Here is a 27,036-nt window from a genome sequence, read left to right as displayed (position 1 = left end):
ATTAGCAGCCCTCCTGAATTTCCCCATTCCCATCTATCTTTTACTGTATTACTGCCCTACTAATACAGGTGCGCCCCTTCACAATTGTCATCTCCCCTTACCTCCAGCCTGCAGTCACCAATCTTGACAAATAGGTTCCTGAGTCTTCCTTCTAAATAACTTCCCTTCTTGTTCACTCCCCCACTCACTCTTATCCTCACATTTCTGGCTGGATCTGATGGACTGACCTTGGCACATTCCTGAATAATCTCACTGGATAGCTCACATGAGAAATTCCCAGACTCCTGAATAATGGTCCTACATCTCCTTGACTGTTTACTCCCACCTGTGGACTGGCTGCTAAGCACAATAGCATTGAACATGACCCATTCACTGGTCTATAGAGGTATGGACCCTGTGACTGAGAGCACCCCAATTGGATATCTGACTATGGCAAATCCCCTGAACTGGTATCGAAGACGGCCCATGACTAACTTGGCTAGGACTTTCTACCTGATGGATACTTGCATGGACTTTGGGAAGGACTACTCTCCAAAGACTTTGAGATATGGCTATTTGCTGGCTGCACATCCAGTGCATTACTGGCACATGGTGCAGGTGTGAGATTGCTGTAGTATGGTGTCATACAGCACATTGTACACTTTCTTGACTGAGGACAGCTGACTAACAAGGCAAGCTGCCTGGTAAGGTTTACAGTGTTTGGCACAGCAAGGCAAAGCAAGGCAAGGCTGGATGTAGGTAGGTGTGAAGTGTGTGAGTCCCAACAGAGCAAGTGAATGGCCCTGAGATGCAGCCTTGTCCAATCTGTGAGCTGGGCATCTGTCCCCATGTGAAAATTGTCCTGACTGCAGCCTTTCAATACTAGTTGCTGGTGTGCCTTGCAGTGCAGGTCTCAACTTCCTCAGCATCCTGCATGTGGATCAGGATGAGGTGCGGTGAGAATTCCAAGGGGTTAGCAATTCAATGTTGTGGATATGGGGTGCATGTAGCTGAAGCTCATGGGTTGTGTCCTGGGATGTTGTTGTATGGTGCACACTATGGAGGCTGTTCATGTCCAATGGTGAGCTGAAGTCATCAGATACCTGCTCTGACACCCATATCAAGAATTTCCTTTGCTCATGGTGGATGGTGAAACAGAACTCTGCATATTAGGGTGAGAAACAGGAAGGGAGCAATGACTTTGCTGGGTATTTATTGTAGACCTCCAAATAGCTGTGAGGAAATAGAAGAGAGCATTTGTCGGTAGATTATGGAGATTGGCAAAACAAGTAGATTGTAGGGTATCGAAGGGGAGAAATTACTGCAATGTGTGCAGGAGAACTTTCTGGAACAGTACGTTTCCAGTCCTATCATGTAGGGAGCTGGATCTGGTCTTAGGAAATAAAGCAGATTAAGTATAGAAAATATCATATGTGGGAGTATTTGGGAAATAGTGATCATAGTACAAAAAAAGTTCAATATTAAGTTGAAAAAGGATAAAAACCAGTCAAGGGTTATGATTCTAGACTGGAAAATGGCAGAATTTAGGCATCTAAAAGTGGAACTGGAGCAGGTTGATTAGAAACATATTTTGGTAGATAAACCAGTAGATGAAAATTGGAGACTTTCAGAAGAGATATGAACAGAGTTCAAGCTAAGTGTGTACTCATGAGAAATAAATGCAGGGTAAAAAGTTAGCGTACCCTGGATGACAATCATCAACACTGATCCTTGGGGAACATCACTTTCAACTCACCTCTAGTCTGAGAAATGCCTGTCTATACCTAGCCTCTGTTTCCTGTCTTTTAGCAAATATACTGATTAGAAAATAAGGAAGAAAAGATGCATACCGGAATAATAATAACCATAAGAATCAGAAGAGTATCTCAGATGTCTCATTGAGTATTCTAGGCCCAACCATCTTCAGCTGCTTCATCAACAACCTTCCCTCCATCATAAGCACAGAAGTGGTGATGTTTGCTAATGAATACACAATATTCAGCACCATTCATGATATCTAAGATACTGAATCAGTCTATGTTCAAATACAACAAGATCTAGACAATACCCAAGCTTGGGATGACAAGTGGCAAGTAATGTTTGCACCATACAAATGCTAGGCAATGACAAGCTAACCATTTCTCTTTGACATTCAGCAGTGTTACCATCACTGAATCACTCACTATCAACATCCTTGGGGTTACCATTGACCAGAAGCTCAATTGGACTTGTTAAATAAACACAGTGGCTATTTGAAAGGCTGCAGAAAACATTAACAAGGATGTTGCCAGGGTTAGAGGGTTTGATCTAAAGGGAGAGGCTGAATAGGCTGGGGCTGTTTTTCCTGGGGCATTGGAGGCTGAGGGGTGACATTATAAAAGTTTATAAACTCATGATGGATAGGGTAAATAGGCAAGGTCTTTTCTCGGGGTTGGGGGAGTTCAGTACTAGAAGACATAGGTTTAAGGTGTCAGGGGAAAGATTTAAAAGGGACCTAAGAAGCGCCATTTTTCATACAGAGGGTGGTGCATGTGTGGAATGAGCTCCCAGAGGAAGTGGTGGAGGCTGGTATAATTCCAATACTAAAAGGTATCTGGAATGGTGTATGAATAGGAAGGGTTTAGAGAGAGATGGGCCAAGTACTGGCAAATGGGACTAGATTAATTTAAGATATCTGGTTAGCATGGACAAGTTAGACCAAAGGGTCTGTTTCCTTGCTGTACATCTCTATGACTCTATGACTCTAAGAGCAAGTCACAAGCTAGGAATACTGCAACAAGCAACTCACCTCCTGACTCCCCATCATCTACAAAGCACAGATCAGGAGTGTGATGGAATACTCCTCACTTGTCTGGATGGGAGTAGCTCCAATAACACCCAAGAAGCTCAAAACCTTCCAGGACAAAACCTATCCACGTTGATTGGCACCACATCCACAAACGTTCATTCCCTACACCACTGATGCTCAGTCGCTGTATTGTGTACTATCTACAAGATAACTACAGAAATTCACTAAAGATCCTTAGACAGCATCTTCCAAAGTCACAACCACTTCCATTGAGAAGCACAAGGCCAGCAAATACATGGGAACACCACCAACTTGATGTTCCTCTCCAAGCTACTCACCATCTTGACTGGAAAATATTCCTTCACCGTCGCTGAGTCAAAATCCTGGAATTCCTTTCCTAAGGTCAATGTGAGTCAGCATGCAGACTGCAGTGGTGCAGTAAGGCAGCTCACCACCATCTTCTCAAGGGTATCCAGGGATGGGCATTAAAATGCCAGCCAGCTAGTGGTGCCCACGCCCACAAATGAATATTTTAAAAATGTAGTCGAGAGGCTACGTGTGGAAAAAGCAATTGTTAAGAGGAAGCATGAGAAAAGGATGGTAGCTGCACTAAGTGGTAAAATTAATAGCAAAAGCTTAGTGAAGGATAGGATGGGGCCCAGAAGGAACAAGCAGGGTAAATTGCTCACTAATGCAAAAGGTATGGCAGAGGTACTAAATGAGTACTTTGCTTCTGTCTTTACCAAATATTAAAATGGTGACAAGTTGAAAATGTGGGTGTTGAGAACTAAGTAATATAGTGATAGATAAAGAAGAGGTGTTAAAAAGGCAAGAGGCATTCGAAGTAGAGAAGTCACCAGGCCTGGATGGAATACATCTTAGATTGCTGAAAGAGGCAAGGGAACGAATTGTGGAACTATTGACAGAAATTTTCTGGGGCTCTCTTAACATAGGATTCATCTCAGGGGCTGGAGGATTTGCAAATATGATGCAGTTTAAAAAAAGGTAAAGGTTATCCCAGGAAGCTACAGACCTGTCAGTTTGACTTCAATAGATGGAGGCCAAAATACAGGATAAGACAAATACATAGTTAGAGAAAAATAAGCTAATACTAGTGAATCAACATGGCTTTGTCAAGTGCAGGCCATGTCTGACAAATTTAATTGAGTTCTTTGATGAGGTGACACAGGCAGTGGATAAGGATGGTGCTGTGGATGTTGTATGAATGGACTTTCAGAAAACATTTAATAATGTGCCAAATGGCAGGTTGGTTAACAAGTTAAAAATGTTTGCGATTGATGGGTCCTTGGCAGAACGAATTAATATTTGGCTGAAAGATAGGAAACAGAGAGTAGGTATAGATGGACATTTCTCAGGACTGGAAACAGGTTGAAAATGGCATTCCCCAGGGACTGGTGTTGTTATCTTTGTTTTTTCTGATTTATATAAATTATATGGAGATGTGTTGCTTTAGGAAAAATATCTAAACTTGCAAATGATACTAAGCTAAGGAGAATCATGAATTGTGAGGTTGATGCTGAGCAACTTCAGAGGGACATTGACAAGTTGGCCCAATGGGCAGACAGCTGGTAGTTGAATTTCAATGCACAGTCATGTGTTTTGGTAAAAGAAATATGAAGACACAATGCAGGCACAATTGTACAACTTTGAGTAGATTACAGGAACAGAAGGACCTCGGGATTCATGTGCATGGTCCTATGAAGGTGGCTATGCCAAATGATACGGTTCTTAAGAAGGCTTATAGAATTCTTGGGTTGCTCAATAGAGGCATAGAGTACAAAAAGACTAGACTAGATTCCCTACAGTGTGGAAACAGGCCCTTCAGCCCAACAAGTCCACACCGATCTTCTGAAGAGTAACCCACCCAGACCCATTCCCCTACATTTACCCCTGACAAATGCACTTCACACTACAGGCAATTTTAGCAGGCCAATTCACCTAACCTGCACATCTTTGGACTGTGGGAGAGAACCCATGCAGACACGGGGAGAATGTGCAAACTCTATACAGACAGTTACCCAAGTCGGGAATTGAACCCGGGTCCCTAGCACTGTGAGGCAGCAGTGCTAACCACTGAGCCACCATGCCACCCCAAGGGATTAATGCTACATCTCTACAAAACATTGGTCAGACCACATTTGGAGTAGGCTGTTTAGTTTTGGGCACCTTATTTAATGTAGAGTGCAAAGGAGGTAAATAGATTGAAAGCAGGAATGAAGGATTTTAGATACAAGGAAAGAATAAAGAAATTGGGCTTGGAGCAGAGAGATTAAGAGGTGACCTTACTGAGGTGTTCAAAACTATGAACGATTTTTACAGAGCAAAGAAGGATATTCTGTTTCTACTCGTTGGAATGTCAGTAAGTACGAGTCACAATTTCAAGATTGTTCACAAATGAGTTGTGGTGAGATGAGGAGAAGCTTCTTTACGTGGACTAGGATTTGGAATGCACCATCTGGGAGAATGGTGGGGGTGGATTCCATAAGAGGCTTCAAAGGAGAACTGGATATGTATTTGAAAGTGATTAACTTACAGGAGTAGAAAGATAGGGTTGAAGAATGGGGACTCGCTTGGTCACTCTTTCAGGAGCCGGTAAAGATACGATAGGTCATATGACCTCTTTCTGTACTGTAAAATTCTTTGATTAATGAGGTGAGATATGCAGTTGATAATGTCATTAACAAAACAATAATCCCCTCAATAAGCAACTCGCCCCTGCCTTGTGAAAATCTCACCTCAACTTCTGGAACATAGTTAAAAGATACAGCACGTTGTTTCCAATGCTGAGATAAGCCTTACTGGACTTGTCTTGCAATCCAGATACATTTCTCATTATTATCCATGTCATTCAAGTCCCTATAGATTCTGTCCATTATCTTTTCATCCAATAAAAATGCTACTTAGCTATCTTTAATTACAAATCTTTGAATTCATCTTTGAATAAATGGACAGTTTACAGTGCAACTGTTTACAATCTGATATCAACCACAGTTTTCTGGTAATTTGGGCAAGTATACATGTGGCAAACTCAGAAACAGAGCCATTGTCTCCAAGTATAAATATCTTGCACTTTTTCCTCAGTAAACAATTTGAATCTTTCTTTCGGAGCAAATTACTGCAGATGCTTGCTGGAAATTACAACTAATCAGACATCATCCATGGAGCGAGAGATCAAGTCTAGATGACTCTTCATCAGAGCTGCAATCATTTCTTTGATCCCTAACAACCCAGTCACTCGGGCTTGCTGATGGGTAGACTGAAGAACAAATTGCACGATCGCCTTTATTTACCATAAATTGAAAGATACAATCCCAAAATAGAATAATCTTTTATATGCAGTAATTGTTACAAAGGTTCAAGGTCTTAAACTAATCTGTCTGTAACACAGAAGAAAGTTATGGGCCCGCCTTATCACACATAGTTTAGCACCTATTATTTACCTCAGTGTTTGTTAGGATAAACAAAAATCTGATCCTTTTAGAAATTTCAGGCATTTCTCAGCAGCCATGAGTTAGTGTATAATGCAGAGCACTAGGCCCTATAATGCTTTGAACATCTGAATTGAGAAATTGCTTTTACCAGGAATTTTTAATTTCTCAAGTACAAGGTTATTATTGAAGGAAAAATTGGAAATGTGTTTGTTATTTCTGGATGGACAGAAGCAGAAGGACAAATAATTATCATGGTGATTCATACTTGTGTTTCATTCTTTTGTCCACTTGCCACTGACACTGACTCGATTAATGCCTCTTTTTAATTTTATGATTTCATGCCCTCTGCTTAAAATGTTATCTATTTTTGTCACATTAGTAAATTTGGATATGTATTTTTCCATCCCATCGGCTAAGTTATTAGTAGTTGTGGTGTATGGTTGAATTTCCAAAGCAGATACTTGCTGGACACCCCTAGTCAAGTTCTGCCAATTGTTTACCTTTCCATTATCCCTTGTCCATGTTTCCTGCTGCTTGGCCAATTTCCAAACAAGTCAATAAACAGATTCAATATTTGATTCAAATCCACGAGATTCTATTTTAACTTTCAGCTCTTTAATTAATTCAGTCAGGTTTGTCAGACATAACCCGTCCTTTACAAATCCAAGTTGATTCTCTTCAAGCAGTTGAAAATTGTCAATGGGCTCAGTCTTTCTAGTCTTAATTTTAGATGTTTTACTGTTGATGTTTCACTGACTGTCTTCCTAAAACAGCAGAGTGGATTGCACAATTATGCAGATTAAGGGAATGCTTTCTTGTTTGAGAGACGTGATTCGGAGATGCCGGTTGGACTGGGGTGTACAAAGTTAAAAATCACACAACACCAGGCTATAGTCCAACAGGTTTAATTGGAAGCACACTAGCTTTCGGAGCGATGCTCCTTCACTGACGCAATCACCTGATGAAGGAGCGTCGCTCCGAAAGCTAGTGTGCTTCCAATTAAACCTGTTGGACTATAGCCTGGTGTTGTGTGATTTTTAACTTTGTTTGAGAGAAGTCTGGATATCCTATAGTTAGGATATCTGCAATATTCTCACTTCCTTCCGTTGAACTCTTTGTCACTACATTTTCCTGAGCAGGAGTAATAACATATCTCTCCCTTGTCTGGTAGAGAAGAAGACCACATCATAACTCTTAAATGTGTTTCAAAGTACATTATATGTGATGAACTGTTGTGTAGTTAACTGCAGTAGTCGTATTTGACTCGAAAATAAAACAAAATCAGGTGATTGACCAGTTCATTTACTTATGATGTTAAGAAAAATATTGGCCAGGAAGATTAATTATGTCACCCAATTATCAAACATGGACTTACTTTCTTTTGAGTTGTGGAAGATTTTTTCCTTAGATCATCAGGGCAAATTATTTTTGAGGGTTATCCTGTCATTACATAAACATTTTACAGCAATTTCCTGTTTGCTTTCCAATCAAATGAAGCAAAAACTAAATTTTATTTTATTATTTTCATCCAAAGTGGTTGTTCCCGTGACCTAATTTTCACAGCAAATTCAATGTGCACTGTGTCCTGTACATGGATTATCACAATCATCACATGCTGTTGGATTGAAGCAGTATTTCTGGTTGCAGCCTGCTCATTTAACAGATCGGACATCCAATTTAGATGATAATCTTTCTTAGAAGTAAATGAATCAATATTTTGACAAACAAAGTACTTTATTGTTTAGTTTAGATGAATTCAAACATTTATTCCAGTTTCTTAATGCAGTTTTCAGAGTGCAAAACCATTGTGGTGGCGTAATGGCCACTGGAAAGTTTTTTAAACCAACAAGTGAAATTATTTGGACTCGCCTCTGATGGCAAAGTTGCCTCTCACTAATATCGTGCCATCAAAGGTGATCACACTTTACCTGTTGATTAAAACTCTTCCAAGTTTGTTGTCACCCCATTCTGAATGATAAATTTGTTTTATTCCTATTCACTGGTATAAGGCAAAATAACTTTCCTGATGAAAATATTCACAAACAGCAGGCTTAGCATCTCCGTCCTGATGAATACCCAAACATAAACATGGCCTTCTCACTGCCCTCCTTCTCAACCCTTGGGGAAGTATTTGCTCTTGCCCAAGACCCCATTAAACCTTTCTTTCTAAGTCTTCGCCTGTCCGCTTTACCTTACAGTCCCAGGCGATACAACATGATGGGTAGAGTCATAGAGATGTACAGCATGAAAACATACCCTTTGGTCAAACCTGTCCATGCCGACCAGATATCCCAACCCAATCTAGTCCCACCTGCCTGCACCCGGCCCATATCCCTCCAAACCCTTCCAATTCATGTACCCATCCAAATGCCTCTTAGATGTTGCAATTGTACCAACACTTCCTCTGGCAGCTCATTCCATGTCTGCTATGAATTTATATGCAGATTTGACAGGTGGGGGCTGTCTTTCATGAAGCTGGGCATGAGTCATACATCGGAGAAAGTAAGGACTGCAGATGCTGGAGATCAGAGGTCGAGAGTGTGGTGCTGGAAGAGCACAGCAGATCAAGCAGCATCCAAGGAGCAGGAGAATCAGCATAAGCCCTTTTATCGGGAATGAGGCATGAGTCACACATACTTGCAATTGCGGCTAGATGAGGATTCCTAGAAATATGCTACGATTAATACCAATAAGGATTTGTACCAATATACAAGACTGCCATTTGAGCTATCATCAGCCCGTGCAATTTTTCAGCAGACAACGGAAAACATTTTACAAGGTCCACCCCCAGTCACTATTTATGGGATACAGGGAGATTTGGCTATCTGCATTCAGAATTGGTTGGCTGACAGGAGACAGAGAGTGGTTGTAGATGGAAAGTATTCTGCCTGGAGGTCAGTGTTAAGTGGGGTCCTGCAGGACTCAGTTCTCGGGCCTCTGCTCTTTGTAATTTTTATAAATGACTTGGATGAGAAGGTTGAGGGGTGGGTTAGTAAATTTGCAGATGACACAAAGGTTGGAGGTGCCTGCGATAATATCGAGGGTTATTGCAGGCTGCAGCGTGACATATTCCTGATGAAGGGCTTTTGCCCGAAACGTTGATTTTGCTGCTCCTTGGATGCTGCCTGAACTGCTGTGCTCTTCCAGCACCACTAATCCAGAATCTGTTTCCAGCATCTGCAGTCATTGTTTTTACCCTGCATAGATGGGATGCAGAGCTGGGCTGAGAAATGGCAGATGGAGTTCAACCTGGATAAATGCAAAGTGATGCATTTTGGAAGGTCGAACTCGAATGCTGAATATAGGATTAAAGACAGGATTCTTGGCAGTGTGGATGAACAGAGGGATCTGGGTGTTCAAGTACATAGATCCCTCAAAGTTGCCACCCAAGTGGATAGGGTTGTTAAGAAAGCATATAGTGTTTTGGCTTTCCTTAACAGGGGGATCGCGTTTAAGAGCCGTGAGGTTTTGCTACAACTCTACAAGTCCCTGGTGAGACCACACTTGGAATATTGTGCCCAGTTCTGGTTTCCCTACTATAGGAAAGATACAGAGGCTTTGGAGACGGTGCAAAGAAGGTTTACCAGGATGCTGCCCAGACTGGAGGGTTTGCCTTATGAAGAAAGGTTGAATAAGCTCAGACTTTTCTCTCTGGAGAGAAGGAGGAAGAGAGGAGACCTGATCGAGGTATACAAGATAATAAGAGGAATAGATAGAGTCAATAGCCAGAGACTTTTCCCCAGGGCAGGATTGGCTGGTACAAGGGGTCATAGTTTTAAGATATTAGGAGAAAGGTATAAAGGAGATGTCAGAGGTAGGTTCTTTAGGCAGAGAGTTGTGAATGTATGGAATGCATTGCCAGCGGTGATGGTGGAAGCAGAGTCATTTAAGCGACTGCTGGACATGCACATGGATATCAGTGAGTTGAGGGGTGCATAGGTTAAGTTATTATATTTTATATTAGGATTAAACCTCAGCACAACATCATGGGCCCAAGGGCCTGTTCTGTGCTGTACTTTTCTATGTTATCTGGATGACACACCAATAACAGGGAAGACCAATAAGGAACACTCAGAGAACTTAGACATTGGCCTTAAGCATTTCTCCCAGGTGGGTGTATGCCTTAGAAGGGAAAAATGTGTGTTCCAGGCATGCCAAGTGATCAACTTTGGCTACAGAGTTGACAAGACCAGGTTACATTCTTTGGAAGATAAAGTGAGGGCAATCAAAGGTGCACCAGTTCCCACAACTGTACTGGAGCTTAGGTCTTTCATTGGACTGATGAATAATTATGGAATAACCTGTCCTCCATCCTGGCACCTTTGCATTAACTCTTAAAAAAGAGTCAACCTTGGAAATGGTCTTGTAGCCAAGCTATAGATTTCAGGGAAGTTAAGGAACAGCTGTCATCCTTGAAGGTGTTGGTACATTATAATCCCAAGTGAGATTTGGTATTGACATACAATACCTCCCCATAGGGCATCGAGGTAGTATTAGCTCCTGGGTGGCCCAATGGAGAGGAATGCCCAATTGCGTATGCATCCAGGACTTTGGCTAATGCAGAGTATAAATATGTTCAAATAAAGAAGGAAGGTTTGGCAATCATATTTGGAGTCAGAAGGTTCCATCAACATATTTACAGATGAAAATTTGTAATAATCATGGACGACAAACTCCTGCTAGGTATACTTAAGAGGCCAAGGCAATGCCACCATAGCTTCAGGCCAAAATCAACCATGGTCTCTTATACTAAATGCATACTATTACAGGTTGGAACAACATCCTGGAGGCCAACTAGCAAATCAGATATATTGAGCTGCCTCCCACTGGCAGATACACCACCAGTGATTAGATTAGATTACATTACATTACAGCGTGGAAACGGGCCCTTTGGCCCAACAAGTCCACACCGACCCGCCGAAGCGCAACCCACCCATGCCCCTACATTTACCCCTTACCTCACACTACAGGCAATTTAGCATGGCCAATTCACCTGACGTGCACATCTTTGGACTGTGGGAAGAAACTGGAGCACCCGGAGGAAACCCACGCAGACACAGGGAGAACGTGCAAACTCCACACAGTCAGTCACCTGAGGCGGGAATTGAACCCGGGTCTCAGGCGCTGTGAGGCAGCAGTGCTAACCACTGTGCCACCGTGCCGCCCAGTGATACCACCACTGAGAGAGTCCCATAATGGTTTTAAATTTTCTGGACACACTTTTAGTCACAGCTGACAATATTAGACTTTGAACACAGAAGGATCTGGTCCTGGCAAAACTGAAACAGCTGGTGATGAGTAGGAAAGCCAAAGGGTCATCACAACCAGAATTGGACCCAGAGAGACCAGATCACAATAGATTATGGCATATTATTATGGGGAATAAGAGTAATTGTCTTGGGCTAAGGCCACTGCCAGACTCTGGCTGAACTTCACCAGAGCCATCCAGGGGTTTCCAAAGTGAAGAGGTTAAGTCTGTTGGCAGGATTGGGTGCAGATGTAGCTGTGGTGGTAAGGCAGTGCCCAGCGTGCTATAAAGGACAAATTTATTGCCAGCAGCTCCTCCACATTCCTGGGAATGGCTGTGTAAACCCTGGACTCAGTCACACATTGATTATACAGGTCCATTCATGGGCTGTGTTCTTAGTCATTGTGGATGTCAATTCAAAGTGTTTGGACATGCATTTGTCAAATGCAGTAATGATGATAGAAAACTGTATGCAGCTTTTGCAATACACAGACTCCTGGAAGTGTTAGCCACAGATAATGGGTCATCGTTTATCAGCAGGAGATTCATGTATTTCCTGAAGTCCAAAGGTATTTGACATACAAGGATAGCTCCATACCATCCATCATCCAATGGCCTGGCAAAACGGCATCAGGAACGCCAATGCCTGAGACAAGAGCCTGCCAGTGAGAAAGACAGCTTACTTCAAGGGACGAGATTTGGTGTAGGAACCACAGGAATGGCCTTGCATGGGTAAGAGGTATGGTCAATGTGAGCTCAGGTCCAGTGACATATTAAGTTCAGGTAGGTGCGACAGTCCTGAACAAACACGGACGATATGAAAACTGCAAGTTTGCAAACGGTGCAGTGCAAAATGTGCTCGGCCCCTGGACAGCCTTCCTGACTGTTCTGGAATCCGTCGGTTCTCCCTCTCCATCAAGCATTGAAGATACTTCGGAATGCATGTTATCACTTTGATGCCTTTGTTGCCTGAAGAAGAGAATTAATTTTTTTTCTGAGACGCTCTGGGCACAGGAGGTGACTGACTGTGTGTTATACACTGCTGTATCTGAGGCAGAATTGGAGGAACCTGACCTGGTACAAAAGTGCCCCATGAGGAGCTATGAGAAAAGAACCATACTATGTCCTCAGATTCAGGAAGAGAGGGATGTAGTGATTGTAACAAGATCAGCCAGGTAGACCTCACAGAATATGAGTCCCTTGATTAGGATTGTTATTCTTGTCCAATCAGGGAGCCCTGGCTGCTGGATATAAACAAGAATGTTGGAGGTTCTGGTCACTCTGAGAGCTGGCTCTGAGGGAGCTGGATCAGTGACAAGGACTCCCATATGTAAATAAAAAGTGACTGGGTGATAGACACCAGCTTCTGTAGACTTGTTTCATGTGGAAAGATTCAGCCCAAATTGTTTTTACTTATGTGAAGACCAACCAGGGTCTTCAATACAAGTAAGCCACTATAAATTCCAATCGGGAATTCAGATGATATTTCATTACCCTGCCAGTGGTGAGAACATGGAGTAGCTCCTGTGAACAATATGTATGCATTTAAGATGAAACCATAAACATATAAGGGAGAAGAGATGAAAAGGTAAACTGAAAGAGTTCAATCCAGAAAGCTGGGCAACACTGAAGTGGGAAATCATGGAATGGTTGAACCGAATGGTCAGTTTCTGTGTTGTATATTCAATGCAATGCTGTATGGTTATAATGAACCTCGAAAGTAATAAACTTGGAAAGAATAACGCTGAACTGTTTGAACCATGAGACAGCGTGCTTTATATATGCAAGTTCCTTTCTTTTCAAAATTTTCCTCTGTCCAGCTGTGACTGATTCTTTCCAAAATCCCAAGTGCCAATGTCTCTCAATGATTGACAACAGACATCAGAGATATATCACATTTCCTTCCCCATTCAATATTTTCATTTCCTTTGACTGTAATATTGAAATTCCTCAGCTCTCTGCTTTATTTTACAGTTTCTATTCAGCATTCTGAGCCCCCTACTATGTTCTTCTTTCAGTCTCATCATAATCACTAACATATTCTTCTATCTCATCAGAAAAGGTTTCTGTGCGGACCCCCCAAGGCAGAACTGTCCCAAATTTAGCATAGTTTGAAAATTCTCACTCACAGCAGATGACTTGTGGGAAATACAAAATTCAACACTGCTGAGCTAGGAGCACAGCACAAGTTTATTTTGCGTTTAACTTTGCTATATGTAACTTGAGAATATTTGTTTTGATACAAAAAGTTAGAATTTCCTCTTTGGAAAGCAGAAAAGTGTCACAGCCAAGCGGCCCTTTAGCAGAAAAAACTGATTTTCCCTCAGGATCCGAATGCTCTAAAATGAGTGATACCACAACCCCGAGATGCTGATAGATCAAGACATCAGTAAACTCATAAATGCATTTGTTCCTCACAAACATTCGAGATGAAATATCCCATTGGGACCTTTTAATTGCCTGATCAGGTCTCCTTTTTATTCTTTTCAGAGTTGTAAAAGCCTTGAAATTCCTGCACAAATTAGTCCACATTCATGCATATTATTAATTGCCTCAATATTCATAATTTGCATGTAAATCAATCTCATGTCTGTTCCTGCTCCATGGAGAGTCCACAAGTTAAATGTAGCACTTTAGATATCTTGGAAGGTGATGGTGTAGTGGTATTATTGCTGGACCACTAATCCAGGGACCCAGGTAATAGAGTCCTCTTTACTAACATCTGTGTGCTGGTGCCACACTTGGGAAAGCTGTCCCACAGACTAGTAAAACAACAGCTTGACATAATTATACTCACAGAATCATACCTTACAGACAATGTCTCAGACATCACCATCACAGTCCCCGGATATGTCCTGTCCCACCAAGCAGAGGTGGCGGTGTAATGGTTTACAGTAGGGAGAGAGTTAGAACGTAGAACTGAGAATCCTCAACATTAACTCTGAACATTATGAAATCTCATGGCATCAGGTCAAACATGGGCAAGGAAATCTTTGGTTGATTATCATCAAGCAGAGCCCTTTGGCTGATGTATCGGTACTCCTCCATGTAGAACAACACTTGGAGAAAGCACTGAGGGCAGTAAGGATGCAGAATGTACTCTGGGTAGGGGATTTCAATGAACCAACAAGCGGGAAAAACATACTGACCTCACCCTTACCAATCTGCTGGCTGCAGATGCAGATCAGTAAGAGTGACCACTGCACAATTCTTTTGGAGATAAAGTTCCGCCTTCACATTGTGAATACCCTCCATTGTGCTGTGTTACACTATCACCATGTTAAACAGGACAGACTTTGAGCAGATCTAGCAATTAAAAACTGGGCATCCATGAGGCATTGTGGGCCATTGACAGTAGCAGAACTGTGCTACAGCACAATCTGCCACCTCGTGGCCCACCATACTCCCAACTCAATCATAACTATCAAGCCTGGTTTGATGAAGACTGCCAGAGGGCATCGCAGGTGTAGTTAAAATGAGGTGTCAACCTGCTGAAGTTACCAAACAGGACTTGCCAAACGGCATGAGCATCACGTGATTGACAGCACTAAGAGATTCCACAAATGATGGATCAGATGTAAGCTCTGCAGTCTTGCCACATCCAGTCATAAATAATGATGGACAATTAAACAATTCACTGGAGGAGGAGGATGTACAAATGGCTCCTTCCTCAATAACAGAGCAGACCAGCACTTCAGTGCATTAGATTAGGCTGAAGCATTTGCAGCAGATTTAACCAAATGTGCCAAATGGTTGATCCATCGTAGCCTCCTTCAGTGGTCCTCAGCATCACAAACGGCAGTCTTTAGCCAATTCAATTCACTACACAGGATATCAAGAAATTACTGGAGGTGTTGGATATTGCAAAGGTTACGGGCCCTGACAACATTCTGGCAATAGTGCTGAAGACTCATGCTCCAGAACTTGCAGCTCTTCCAGTGTAACACTGGCATCTATCAGACAATTATCCAGGTATGTCCTGTACACAAAAAGCAGAATAAATCCAACCTGGCCACTTATCACGTCATCGGTCTACACTCATCATCAGTAAAGTGATGGAAAATGTCATCAACAGCACTTGCTCAGCAATAACCTGCTCAATGTCGCCCAGTTTGGGTTCAGCCGGGACAACTCAGCTCCTGACCTCATTCCAGCCTTGGTTCAATTACAGGCAAAGAGCTGAATTCCAGAAGTGAGGTGATAGTGACTGTCCTGGAAATGAAGGCCACATTTGTCTGAATGTCAAGGAGCCCTCACATCAAGGAGCCCTCACAAAACTGGAAGCAAAGGGAATAGGGGGAGATAGCCTGTTAGTTGGAATCATGGCACATAGAAAGATGGTTGTGGTTGTTGGAGGTCAGTCATTTCAGTTCCAGGACATCTCTACAAGAGTTCCTTAAGGTTGGGACCTAGGCCAAACCATCTGCTGCTACTTCATCATGACCTTCCCTTCATCATAAGGTCAGAAGTGGGGATGTCACTGACAATTGCAAAATGTTCAGCACCATTCATGACTTCTCAGATACCGAAACAGTCCATAGCCAAATTGGAGCAAGACCTTACAATATCCAGGCTTTGGATGCCAACTGGCAAGATGACATTTTCACCACACAAATGCCAGACAATGACCATCTTCAACAAGAGAGAATTTAACTATCATCCCCTGATTTTTGACGGTATTACCATCACTGAATCCCCCACTATCAACATCCTTGAGATTACCATTGACAAGAAACTCAACTGGATTTGGCATATAAATAAAATGGCGACAAAAGAAAAATAAGGCTAAAACTCATGCAGCCAGCATCTCCCCTCCTGATCTTCCAAAGCCTGTTCACCCTCTACAAGGCACAAGTCAAGTCAGGAGTGAGATGGAATACTCTTCTATTGGCTGGATGAATGCAGTTCCAACAACGCTCAAGAAGCTTGACAACATTGGTACTATATCTACAAACATCCATAAACATTCACTCCTTCCACTACTGATGCTCAGTAGTAGCAGTGTGTACTGTCTACAAGATGCACTGCAGACTCCTTAGACTGAAGATTCCAAACGCACAACCACTTCCATCTGGTAGGAGAAGGGCAGCAGTTACATGGGAACAGCAGCACTAGCATGTTCCCCTCTAAACCACTCATTATCCTGACTTAAAAATGTAGAGTCATACAGCTCAGAAACAAATGCTTCAGTCCAACCAATCCATGCCAACCATAATCCCGAACTAAACTAGTCCCACATCCTGGGCTTGGCCTGTATCCCTCTAAACATTTCTTATTCACATATTTATCTGAATGTCGTTTAAACGTTGTAACTGTACCCATTTGTTCACTGTTTTTGGTCTAATTCCTGGAACTCTTTTTCTTAAGCATTGGGATCTATGCGTGGATGACCGCAGTTCAAGGAGGCAGTTCAGTACAACCTTGTGAAGGGCCAATGGGTATAGGCAATAAATGCTGGTGCAGCCAGTGATGCCCATACCCCATGAATACATAAGAAACATCTTGTGCAGCCATTTAAACTGTATTTATACCTGAAAATACGTTGAAGTGACAAGGACATGGAGACTGACTCTATTGAAGTGCAGAAGGAGAGTGAGTGTCTTTAATGAATCAATACTTCTAAAACTAGCATTGTATGAGATTGTCGATGATGTCAACCCTAACTGAAGCATAGGAGAGAAATAACAATTTTGAAGAAACCTGCCAAGGTAAAACTGCAAAACACTTTGCCAAATATCTGCCTGAAGTTTGCAAACTGCATATTGGTTTCTTGGCAACATGCTACTTATTTTCTGTTACTTGATACAAAGCCTTCATGCAATCAGAACCCACTGAACGTTCATCAAGTATGACCTTATTGAAGGATGGTACAAGTTGTAATTTAAATGTTAAGCTTCTCTTAACTGTAAATTGCATATTCACTCACGGACAAACAGAATACGTTTACTGGATGTACTCCTTAAACATGCAATCGCTCAGGACTCTTTCACTGCTTGATTAGATCAGAAATGACATAATATACTTGTAGTTTTCCCAGTCTTTAAACCGTACTGTATTTGAAAATTTTCACCTTGCCCAACAGGAATTTCACCTAATTTGAGGAGCATCTGATGTCTATGCACTCTCTCTAGCTCAACCTTGACTCAGTACTGCTGCTACAGATCATCAGCTCCCAACTCAATCTATAACTTTATCGGCATAACTAATCCTCCAGCAGCATGGGTTCTGAGCTCAGGTTTTCTGCTGCGTATCTCTTACCAGGTCCGAAATGCTTTTTACCATCGTCTGTAGATGCTGCCTCATTCAATTTTGCCATGAGATTCTCTTCTGTAGGGTTCTCAAATTTCAGTTCTTTCAGCTGCTGATTGTTTGCATGATGCTGTTAGCTTAAAGCTGTGCCTGAAGAGACCCTCAGATACCCAAGCTGCCAGCATGCAAGACACAGTTAAATGGAAACTGTACCAATTGTTGTCATGCCATAAGATGAATTCTTACCACTGCTCATCATGTTGTATGAGCTATTTGACAGATTTGTTGCCATCACCGTCTTTCCTGGTAATGGTCAATATAGTATAGAAAAAACTTGGGAATCTAATGAGAAGATACAATTTATTGCTTAATAATATCTATGTACAAGTTACATTAATATGACTGACATTGTGGCAGAGACTTTGAGAAAGACTCAGATGGTATGTCTTACTCCATTGTGATCCGAAGCTGTTCATCCTCAGAAGCCCATATGACATCATCATAGTGGATGGTACCTAAAGTGCTCCTCATTCCTTTCAGATATTTATATTTCCATACAACAGAAATCACCCTGCATTTTTAAAAATTCACATGAGGTATGTGGGTGTTACTGGCCTAACCAGCATTTTATTGCCCATCCTCTGTTGCCCTTGAGAAGCTGGCAGTGTTCTGGCTTGGCAGTCTGTGTGATGTAGGTAGATCCATAATACTAGGAGGGAGGGAATTCCAGGAATTTACCCCAAGGACACTGAAGGTATAGCCATCCATTTCCAAGTCAGCATAGTGAGTAAAGAAGGACATAGAAGGGAGCATAGAAGGTGGTGGTCCCACGTATGTGCTGCTATAAGAAAAAATAGGGAAAACAAGAAAATTGTAGTTTAAAAGAATTGCCCGGTTGGTACTGCCAATATCTTTAGGCACTGAATGTCATTCCTAACAACTTTCATTAGCACTTTAATAATACCCAGGTGATGTACAAAGTAAGGCTAGAGAAGTGATTACTGGGGCTCTTGCTGAGATATTTGTATCATCGATAGTCACAGGTGAGGTGCCAGAAGACTAGAGGTTGGCTAATGTGGTGCCACTGTTTAAGAAGGGTGGTAAGGACAAGCCAGGGAACTATAAACCAGTGAGCCTGACATCGGTGGTGGGCAAGTTGTTGGAGGGAATCCTGAGGGACAGGATGTACATATATTTGGAAAGGCAAGGACTGATAAGGGATAGTCAACATGGCTTTGACATGAACCCAAGTTCACAGTTGAGGCCCTCCCTATGGGTATGGAACTTAGCTATCAGCCTCTGTTCGGCCACTTTATGCTGCTGCCTGTCCCGAAGTCCTCCTGAAGGTCCGAGGTCGAATGTCCCGGACCACTGAAGTGTTCTCCAACTGGGAGGGAGCACTGCTGGCTGTTGATTGTTGTGTAGTGCCCATTCGTCCGTTGCCGTAGCCTCTGCTTGGTTTCCCCAATGTACCATGCCTCAGAGCATCCTTGCCTGCAGCGTATGAGATAGACAACATTGGCTGAGTCACATGAGTACCTACCATGTATATGGTGGGAGTGTCCCCACGCGTAACGGTGGTATCCATGTCCACACTCTGACACACCTTGCAGCGCCTACCTGGGTTGTATGGAGTTGTCCTGAACGCCGGTCAATTTGCTACGAATAATGATCTGTTTGAGGTTTGGTGGTTGTTTAAAGGCAAGCAGTGGAGGTATGGGGAAGGTCTTAGCAAGGTGCTCATCCTCATTGATAATGTGTTGCGGGCTGTGAAGAACATGACGTAGTTTTTCGGCTCCTGGGAAGTACTGAACAATGAAAGATACCCTGTCTGTTGCAGCATGTGTCTGTCTCCTGAGGAGGTCATTACAGTTCCTTGCTGTGGCACTTCGGAACTGGCGGTCGATGAGTTGCACATCGTTCTTATGAGGACACCCCTGAGTACTTCCACGTGTCCGTCACGTTTCTCTTCATCTGAACAGATCCTGTGTATGCATAAGGCTTGTCCATAGGGGATGGCTGTTTTAATATGTTTTGGGTGGAAGCTGGAGAAGTGTAGCATTGTGAGGTTATCCGTGGGTTTGTGGTAGAGTGAGGTGCTGAGGTGCCCATCCTTGATGGAGATACATGTGCCCAAGAATGAGACAAATAGTAGAGCGTAATCCATGGTGAGTTTGATAGTGGGATGAAACTTGTTGATATTACTGTGTAGTTTTATCAGTGACTCCTCTCCATGGGTGCAGAGGAAGAAAATGTTGTCAATGTACCTGGTGTATAGTGTTGGTTGGAGGTCCTGAGTAGAGAAATAGTCTTATTCAAACTTGTGCATGAAAATTTTGGCATATTAGGGTGCAAATTTGGACACACACACACACATACAAGTTTGTGGGGTGAATATGTACTTGCACAGTTACATTGTACTTTGCTCAAAAACTGCAGGAATCCATGTAAGATTCTGTTAATTCATTTTTTAGATTAGAATCAGTCTAAACATTATGGCACAGACAGCAGTACAGAGGGGTGCCAATACCCAATATATTGTCTGGGCTGACACCAATTTTTAAAGTTCACTTGAGAATGTAACTTTTTAAAAAAAGTTTTGCAATTTACATATGAAAGAAGTGAAACTCTCATGGTCATTCTAACAGGTGAGAGACTTAACAAATAATCATGGTATTTTTCAATGTATAATTTCAGTTACATCACACTGTAAACTTTTGCTATAAATTCTGTGTCTTATAATCTTATACTCCACAACCACCTGATGAAGGAGCAATGCTCCGAAAGCTAGTGCTTCCAATTAAACCTGTTAGACTATAACCTGGTGTTGTGTGATTTTTAACTTTGTACATCCCAGTCCAACACTGGCATCTCTACATCATCATTTAAATAGTTTGTCGTGAGACTGTAAGTGACACTGGAAAAGCCACATTAATCCTACCCATGTCTGCTGGTATAAGGGGTTAAGTCTGACTGTGGCAAGATGTATTTCCCTTACTTCAGTATTCACTGTAAATATTCTGTAGTAGCATAAGAACAAGAATTTCATGATTTGTGTTGAAGTCTACCTTGGCATCCACGGCAACTCCAGGGTAACTTCAGAACAGTCTATAATAATGTACATCCTAAACACAGAGCATTTCATTATGAATGTATGAACTGCTGTTACAGAATCACAGCACTGCCATTTTCATTTAATGCATCAATGTATCTGCATCAACACATCCATTTGACAGTAAAATACAAATTCTCACCACTCTGTAAATTAGTTCCTCTTAAATTATTTATTTGGACAATCAATGGTTATTGTGTGTTCATTCCTCATCCTTTTGGACTCCCTCTGAGTAGAAGCATTTTCTCTATTAAAGCTTAAATTTTAAGGCATCTATCTGGTCCTTCCTTAATTTCCATTTCAGAGAAAAGAATATCACTCTGTTCACTTTTTACTAATGGTTTCATGCTCTCAATTCCACTGACATTTTTGTTAACCTTGGTTACGCCTTTACAAAGTTCAGCATACATTGTGTGCAATGGTGTGCATAATTATACACAGTATAACAGGTGCAATATTAATTTCCTATTACTTCCTTAAATAACATTCTATTACTTTAGAAACAAACCTTAGTGTTTTGTTTACATCGTTTATCAATGTGGAGTTTCTTTCTAAATCACACATTGACCTTTTATGTTCATACATAGGAGGCATGGAACCCAATACTGTACCAATACTGCTCCTTATAGAATGGTAGCACAATAGCCAGACATGCAACTTTGCCACCACCGTTTCTTAGTTGTCATCTGGTAAATGTCAACTTATGTTGTCAATGTAAAAACTTCCATGGCAAAAGGAAGACAAATACTGAGTTTTTCAAAGACAAATTACACCAATGTAAAAGCCATTGATCTGAGTTATTAGTGTGCTTCCATTTATAAAGGAATGATGAAAGGAATGTTAATTATCTGGCCTTCAGCACAAGACATTTTAACGCTTGACCTTCACCATGAACTGAAAAACTACCTTGCTATTCACAGGCACAGAACAAGATGATTAGAGCGACAATTCATGAAGAAAAAACATTTTCTTGAATAAATGTAACGAGGACTTTAAAATCTATCTTGTGTGTGGTTTTAGATCTGTTACATTGCAATAGTTGTGTTAATCCTATGCTGCCTAGAATAAAACTAATATTGCTGCTAATACACGATCCAGACAAATTTTCACTCCGTGCTTGTTCATATGCAATGGAAATTTAATAAAGACAATTCAGCAGATACTGCTAAATACACTTAGTTCTTTGTTTTGCACTGAGCACTAATAATTTCTTTATCTGGCATGATCAAAATGGCAGTCAGCGCTGCATTTCCAGTCAATCACAAATGATAAAATTAGCTTGCATTGCAAGATAAAATTGATCACTGGTGCAAATATAAATTGTAAGCACCAAATTTAGCAGTAAAACTATGAAAAGGGAATTTGAGTTTCACATTATGTTATGGCATAATGTCTTATATGATCAGTGATCTCTTCTCACTATACATTCCATCCCTTTGGAAATGCTTCCCTCATTTTCAGCAGATGAAAATGCATGTGGTATTTTGGTCATTAGTGAAGGAAAAGATTATTGAATGATAACCAGCTAGAACATTATTACTTTGTCATTATAGAATAAAAGGTTTACAGAAAGATAGGAAAGCTTTTGGCACAGAAGCAAGTTGTTTGACTTCCATGCTATTTAATCAAATTCCACCTTCCAAATTCAGTCTGTAGGTTACAGCATGTCAAGGGCATATTCAAATGCTCATCAAATGTAACGAAGATTTCTTCTAGAATCCTATCAGGCAGTAAGTCTCAAATGCCCATTTCCTGATGGTGAAAAGATTCATTCTCAAATTCCATCCACTAAATATTTAAATGTGTGATCCCTGGTAATTTACTTTCCTGTTACAGGAGTTAAATCCTTCCCACTCATTTTATTTCTATCCTTCATAACTTGATACACCTCAATTAAATGTTTACCAGATCCCTTTATTACAAAGAAAATAAACCCAGATTATCCAATTTTTCTCATACTTAAAATTCACCATTCCTGGAAATATAATCATCTGTAGCTTTCCTGTACTACATAGTAAAATGCATGAAGCATACTTGTGTCTAACTTGTGTGTACAAAAGTTCTAGCTTCAACAAAGAAGTGATAGTATTCCATATGCCTTCTTTACCATGTTATCCAACCATACAAATGATCTGTGGAACATGCACTCCATCATCCCTTTGCTCCTTCACACTTTGCAAAATCCCACCAATTACTGTGAAATCACTTGACTTGCTTGTCCTCCTCAAATGAATGACCTTGTACTTATCCAGATTTAATTCAGTTCCATTTGTCACTTTTCTCTTGTCTGACCATTCCATTGACTTCACCATGTATTATTTAACTTTCTTTCTCAAAATCAATAATATGACCCATTTTCATACCATCACACACTCTTTCTTATCATGTTCTCTGTATTTAGGTCTAAATCACAGAGTTCCACTTGGAACAAAAGGAACCTAGAACTGACCCCTGTACCACCCAATTAGAATCAGCCTTCCTCAGTCACAAATTTCTGTTAACCATAAGCCTCTGCTTTCTGTCAGGTCAGAAAACACAGGCCCCAGTGCAGTTCAGGGCTACACTCCATACCCCTGCAGCGAGAACTGTATGGCCTAAATCACTAGGCCCTGGTTATTGGACCCTGATGTGCCAATCTGTCCTGGGCCCTGCTTCCTGTCACAGCGTCAATTTTGGATTCAATTTTTCAGCTTTACTCTGGAACTTCTTGAAAACATATCCTTATCTTGTTATATTTAGTGCAAAGGTACTGTGTTTAAAAAAAGGGAGTTGAGATCCCTCAGCCATTTCACCAGACAATTGCTTGGTTTCATAAGCAGAAGAGCTTCCATTTGCACCTTAAGGCCATTTAAAGTTTGGTAATGGCATTTTACATACACTGCAATTTCCCACTTTCCAAGCCCATAACGCACAATTAAAACTTTCATTTTTGTAGTAGCTTAACAGAACAACATTTCCTAAGTTGGTTTACAGCAAAATAATTTGACACAGGGTCACTATAGGAGATATTAAGACAGATGACAAAAACCTTGATCAAAGTGGTAGGTTTTAACAAGCATCTTTAGGAGGTGAAAATTTGGAGAGTGAAGGGAGAATATTGCAGATTTTAAAACATAAGTTGCGGGAGGTATGGTTGTCAATGGAGATGCATTAACATTGCGAGTGTTTAAGAGGTCAGAATTTTCAGAGAGCAGGGATCTTGGGAAGTTGGAAGGTTGAATGAGATTCCAGAGTGGTGATGGAGGCCTTTAAAAGCAGAAATGATAATATTAAGCTTGAGATGTTGCTTAATCAGGGGTCAGTGTAAGTCAATGAACACAGAGACAAGTAGCGAGCAGGACTTAGTGGAAATTAAAACAGGAGCAGCAGAGTTTTGAGTGACCTCAAGTTTGCAGAAGATAGTGGGTGGAAATGCATTAGAATAGTCCACTCTAGATGTAACAAAGGCAGGCATGAGGTTGTTATCAGCAGAAGAGCTGGGAAGATGCCCAAGTCAGGCTATGTTACAGCGATAGCAATATGTCGTCATAGGGAGTATGTAAGTATGTAATAGAGAATTAAATGTAACTATGAGATTGTGAGCAGCCTGATTCAGCTTCAAGCCTTTCAGGCACAGTATGGAGTCCAAGGCAAAATAATGTAGTTGGTGTCATGGGCTAATGGCAATCAGTTTAGTCTTCTCAATATTTAATTGGAAAACATCTTTGCTCAACCAGTGCTGGACGTTGGACAAGCAGCCAGAGAATTTTGAAGAAAGGAGACTAGCCAAAAGAGGTAGAGAGAGGCTGAGGCCATATGTTATCAATATATATGGTAGAAACTGATGCCGTGGTATCAGATGACATTGCCAAGGACAGACAATACACAAAAAACTGAAAATGGAAGATTATTGGGTGGTTACCAGAGGTAACAATGCAAAAGAATGAAGACAAGCCAATGTAAGTGATTCAATGGGCTACAACCCATTTCCTGAAACCAGAAAAATGCCGTCACTGCATGATCAATGGTGTCAAAGGTTACAGATATGTTGAATAGGGTAGGGATGGATAGTTTGCCTTTGCCCAGGGTACCTAGAATATCATTTGTGACTTTGATAAGAACTTTTTTGGTACTATGAATACATAGAAGTCTAAATGGAGGGATTCAGATGTGAAGTTCCAAGAAAGATGATCAATAATTCGGAAGCTAACATACACTCAAGAATTTTGGAAGTAAAAAAGCAGTCCAAGACAGAACAAAGAGTTTTCAAGGGAAGAGGGTCAAATGTTGATTTTTTTGAGGAAAGGGATGGTGACAGAAAATTTGAAGGCGAGGGGGTCAGTACCCTGAAAATAAAGAACTATTAATGTCAACTAACATCAAAGGCAAGCAGCAGAGCTGAATGGCCAACAGACAGAACTTGGAGAGAGAAAGAGAAACATCCCATCAACATAATAAACTCAGGAAGCAGAAGGGAAATAAAAGAGAAAATATAGTAAGGAGCAAATTCATTTGAAGGAATTCCTAGGAGGAAAATAGGCTGCTTGGGACAGAGAGGGAAGTATCAGACCCAGCTGAGAGATGGAAATAAAACAATCTTTGAGCTATAATACTGAGGTAAGAACGGAGGAGATGTGATGGCTTAAGAAGCTAGTTAGTGGTTGATAACAGAAGTCCAGGGTTATCTTTTTTTTCCTCTGATTGATCATTAAATAGCAAGCAACTTTAGGAATGGAAAGCCTTGACTACTAATGTCTCAAATGGTCCTGCCAGAGGCAATGTTGAAATTGTTCACAAAGGATGTTCAAATTAGTATTCCTCAGATTTAAGGAGCAGGGATGAAGCACTTACTTTGTGAATGATTAGAGCAAGCAGGAGTAGCATTTCCATTGGAAAAGAGGATCAAAAATATTGGAGGTGGTCTGGTTTAGAAAATCTATAACTATCAATATGCCATCTTTAAGATATCAAAGGCTGTACAGTTGGAATTGGTGAACACAGAGAAAATTGACTTGGGGAGAAATTTTTCCTATGGTCAGTCACAGAAGGTAGAGAGGAATGTGGATAGGAAATGATACAAGAAGATGATGAGTGATTATCAGAACAATAATAGTCCTGATGAGGATAACAAGGTGACACAAGATGATAGGATTAAGGGGGGATACCAGTTCTGGTCATCGCTGTACAAAGAAGATTATACAGTCATTGAGAGGATATAGAAGATAACAATCAGAATGATTGAGGGGATAAAGTGATTAAGTTATGAGAAGCGATTACTTCAATTGGCATGCTCTCACTTAAAAACCTGAAAGTTAAGAGATAATATGATTGCTGCTTCGGGGATCATAAAGGGACAAGATAACATAGATCATTGCAAACTGTTAACGTTTGTCCAGAACTGTAGAACCAGAGGACACTGCCTGCAATCAGTGATTCCAACTTAATCTATGGTAACATAATTCCACTGGTTGCATGGTAAATCTAGAGGACAGGCTTGACTAGCAGAGAATAGAAGTCGAATGTGATGATTCATTCACATTAGATTGATTTCTTTCAAAAAATAAATGTCTGAGGTACAGTTTAATAATTTGAGTCGGGATTTAATGTATATTTTGTAATAATCCCAGTGGTAGCATAAGAAGCTTTGTGTTTATAGTCTGTGTGTGTCTGTACTTACCATAATAGAGCTATTAGTCTCAGCTGTTTAAGTCACTTTGATCTCCCAAGAGTTTCCACTCTTCACTTCACTTCAAATAAGACTGTCACAGGTAATTGGTGTAAAATGAAAGCTGGAGTAGTCCGAGAAATGTAGGCATTGGCATCATGATCCAGCAGAAATAGAAACCCAGCAATCTTGGGAGAAGTAGATAGTGTTGAAACTTTATTGCTGGAACAGCACAGCAGGTCAGGCAGCATCCAGGGAACAGGAGATTCGACGTTTCGGGCACACTCTTACAAGGATGCCTTCCTTGAAGAAGCATCTTACAAAGAAGTAGATACCCTTTTTTGCTGTATGATAAGTGTGATGACTAATACACCAATCAGGTCTTGATGCATTCATGGGCAATAAACAATTATTTCTTATGCTTATCGAGAAATACAAATAAGGTAGATGAAGGGCATGGTGACTCTGACCTGCTGACTGAAAGTGCAAATCAAATTGTAGATATCAGGGAGTGACCCTTTAATCAGACAGTCCTAGTGAAAATGAATGAGTAGGAAGCACATG

The sequence above is a fragment of the Chiloscyllium plagiosum genome, unplaced genomic scaffold (assembly GCF_037043375.1).
Source record: "Chiloscyllium plagiosum isolate Xiang-an unplaced genomic scaffold, Cpla_swu_hap1 HiC_scaffold_13, whole genome shotgun sequence".
NCBI lineage: Eukaryota > Metazoa > Chordata > Chondrichthyes > Orectolobiformes > Hemiscylliidae > Chiloscyllium > Chiloscyllium plagiosum.
This window is presented reverse-complemented; position numbering follows the sequence as displayed.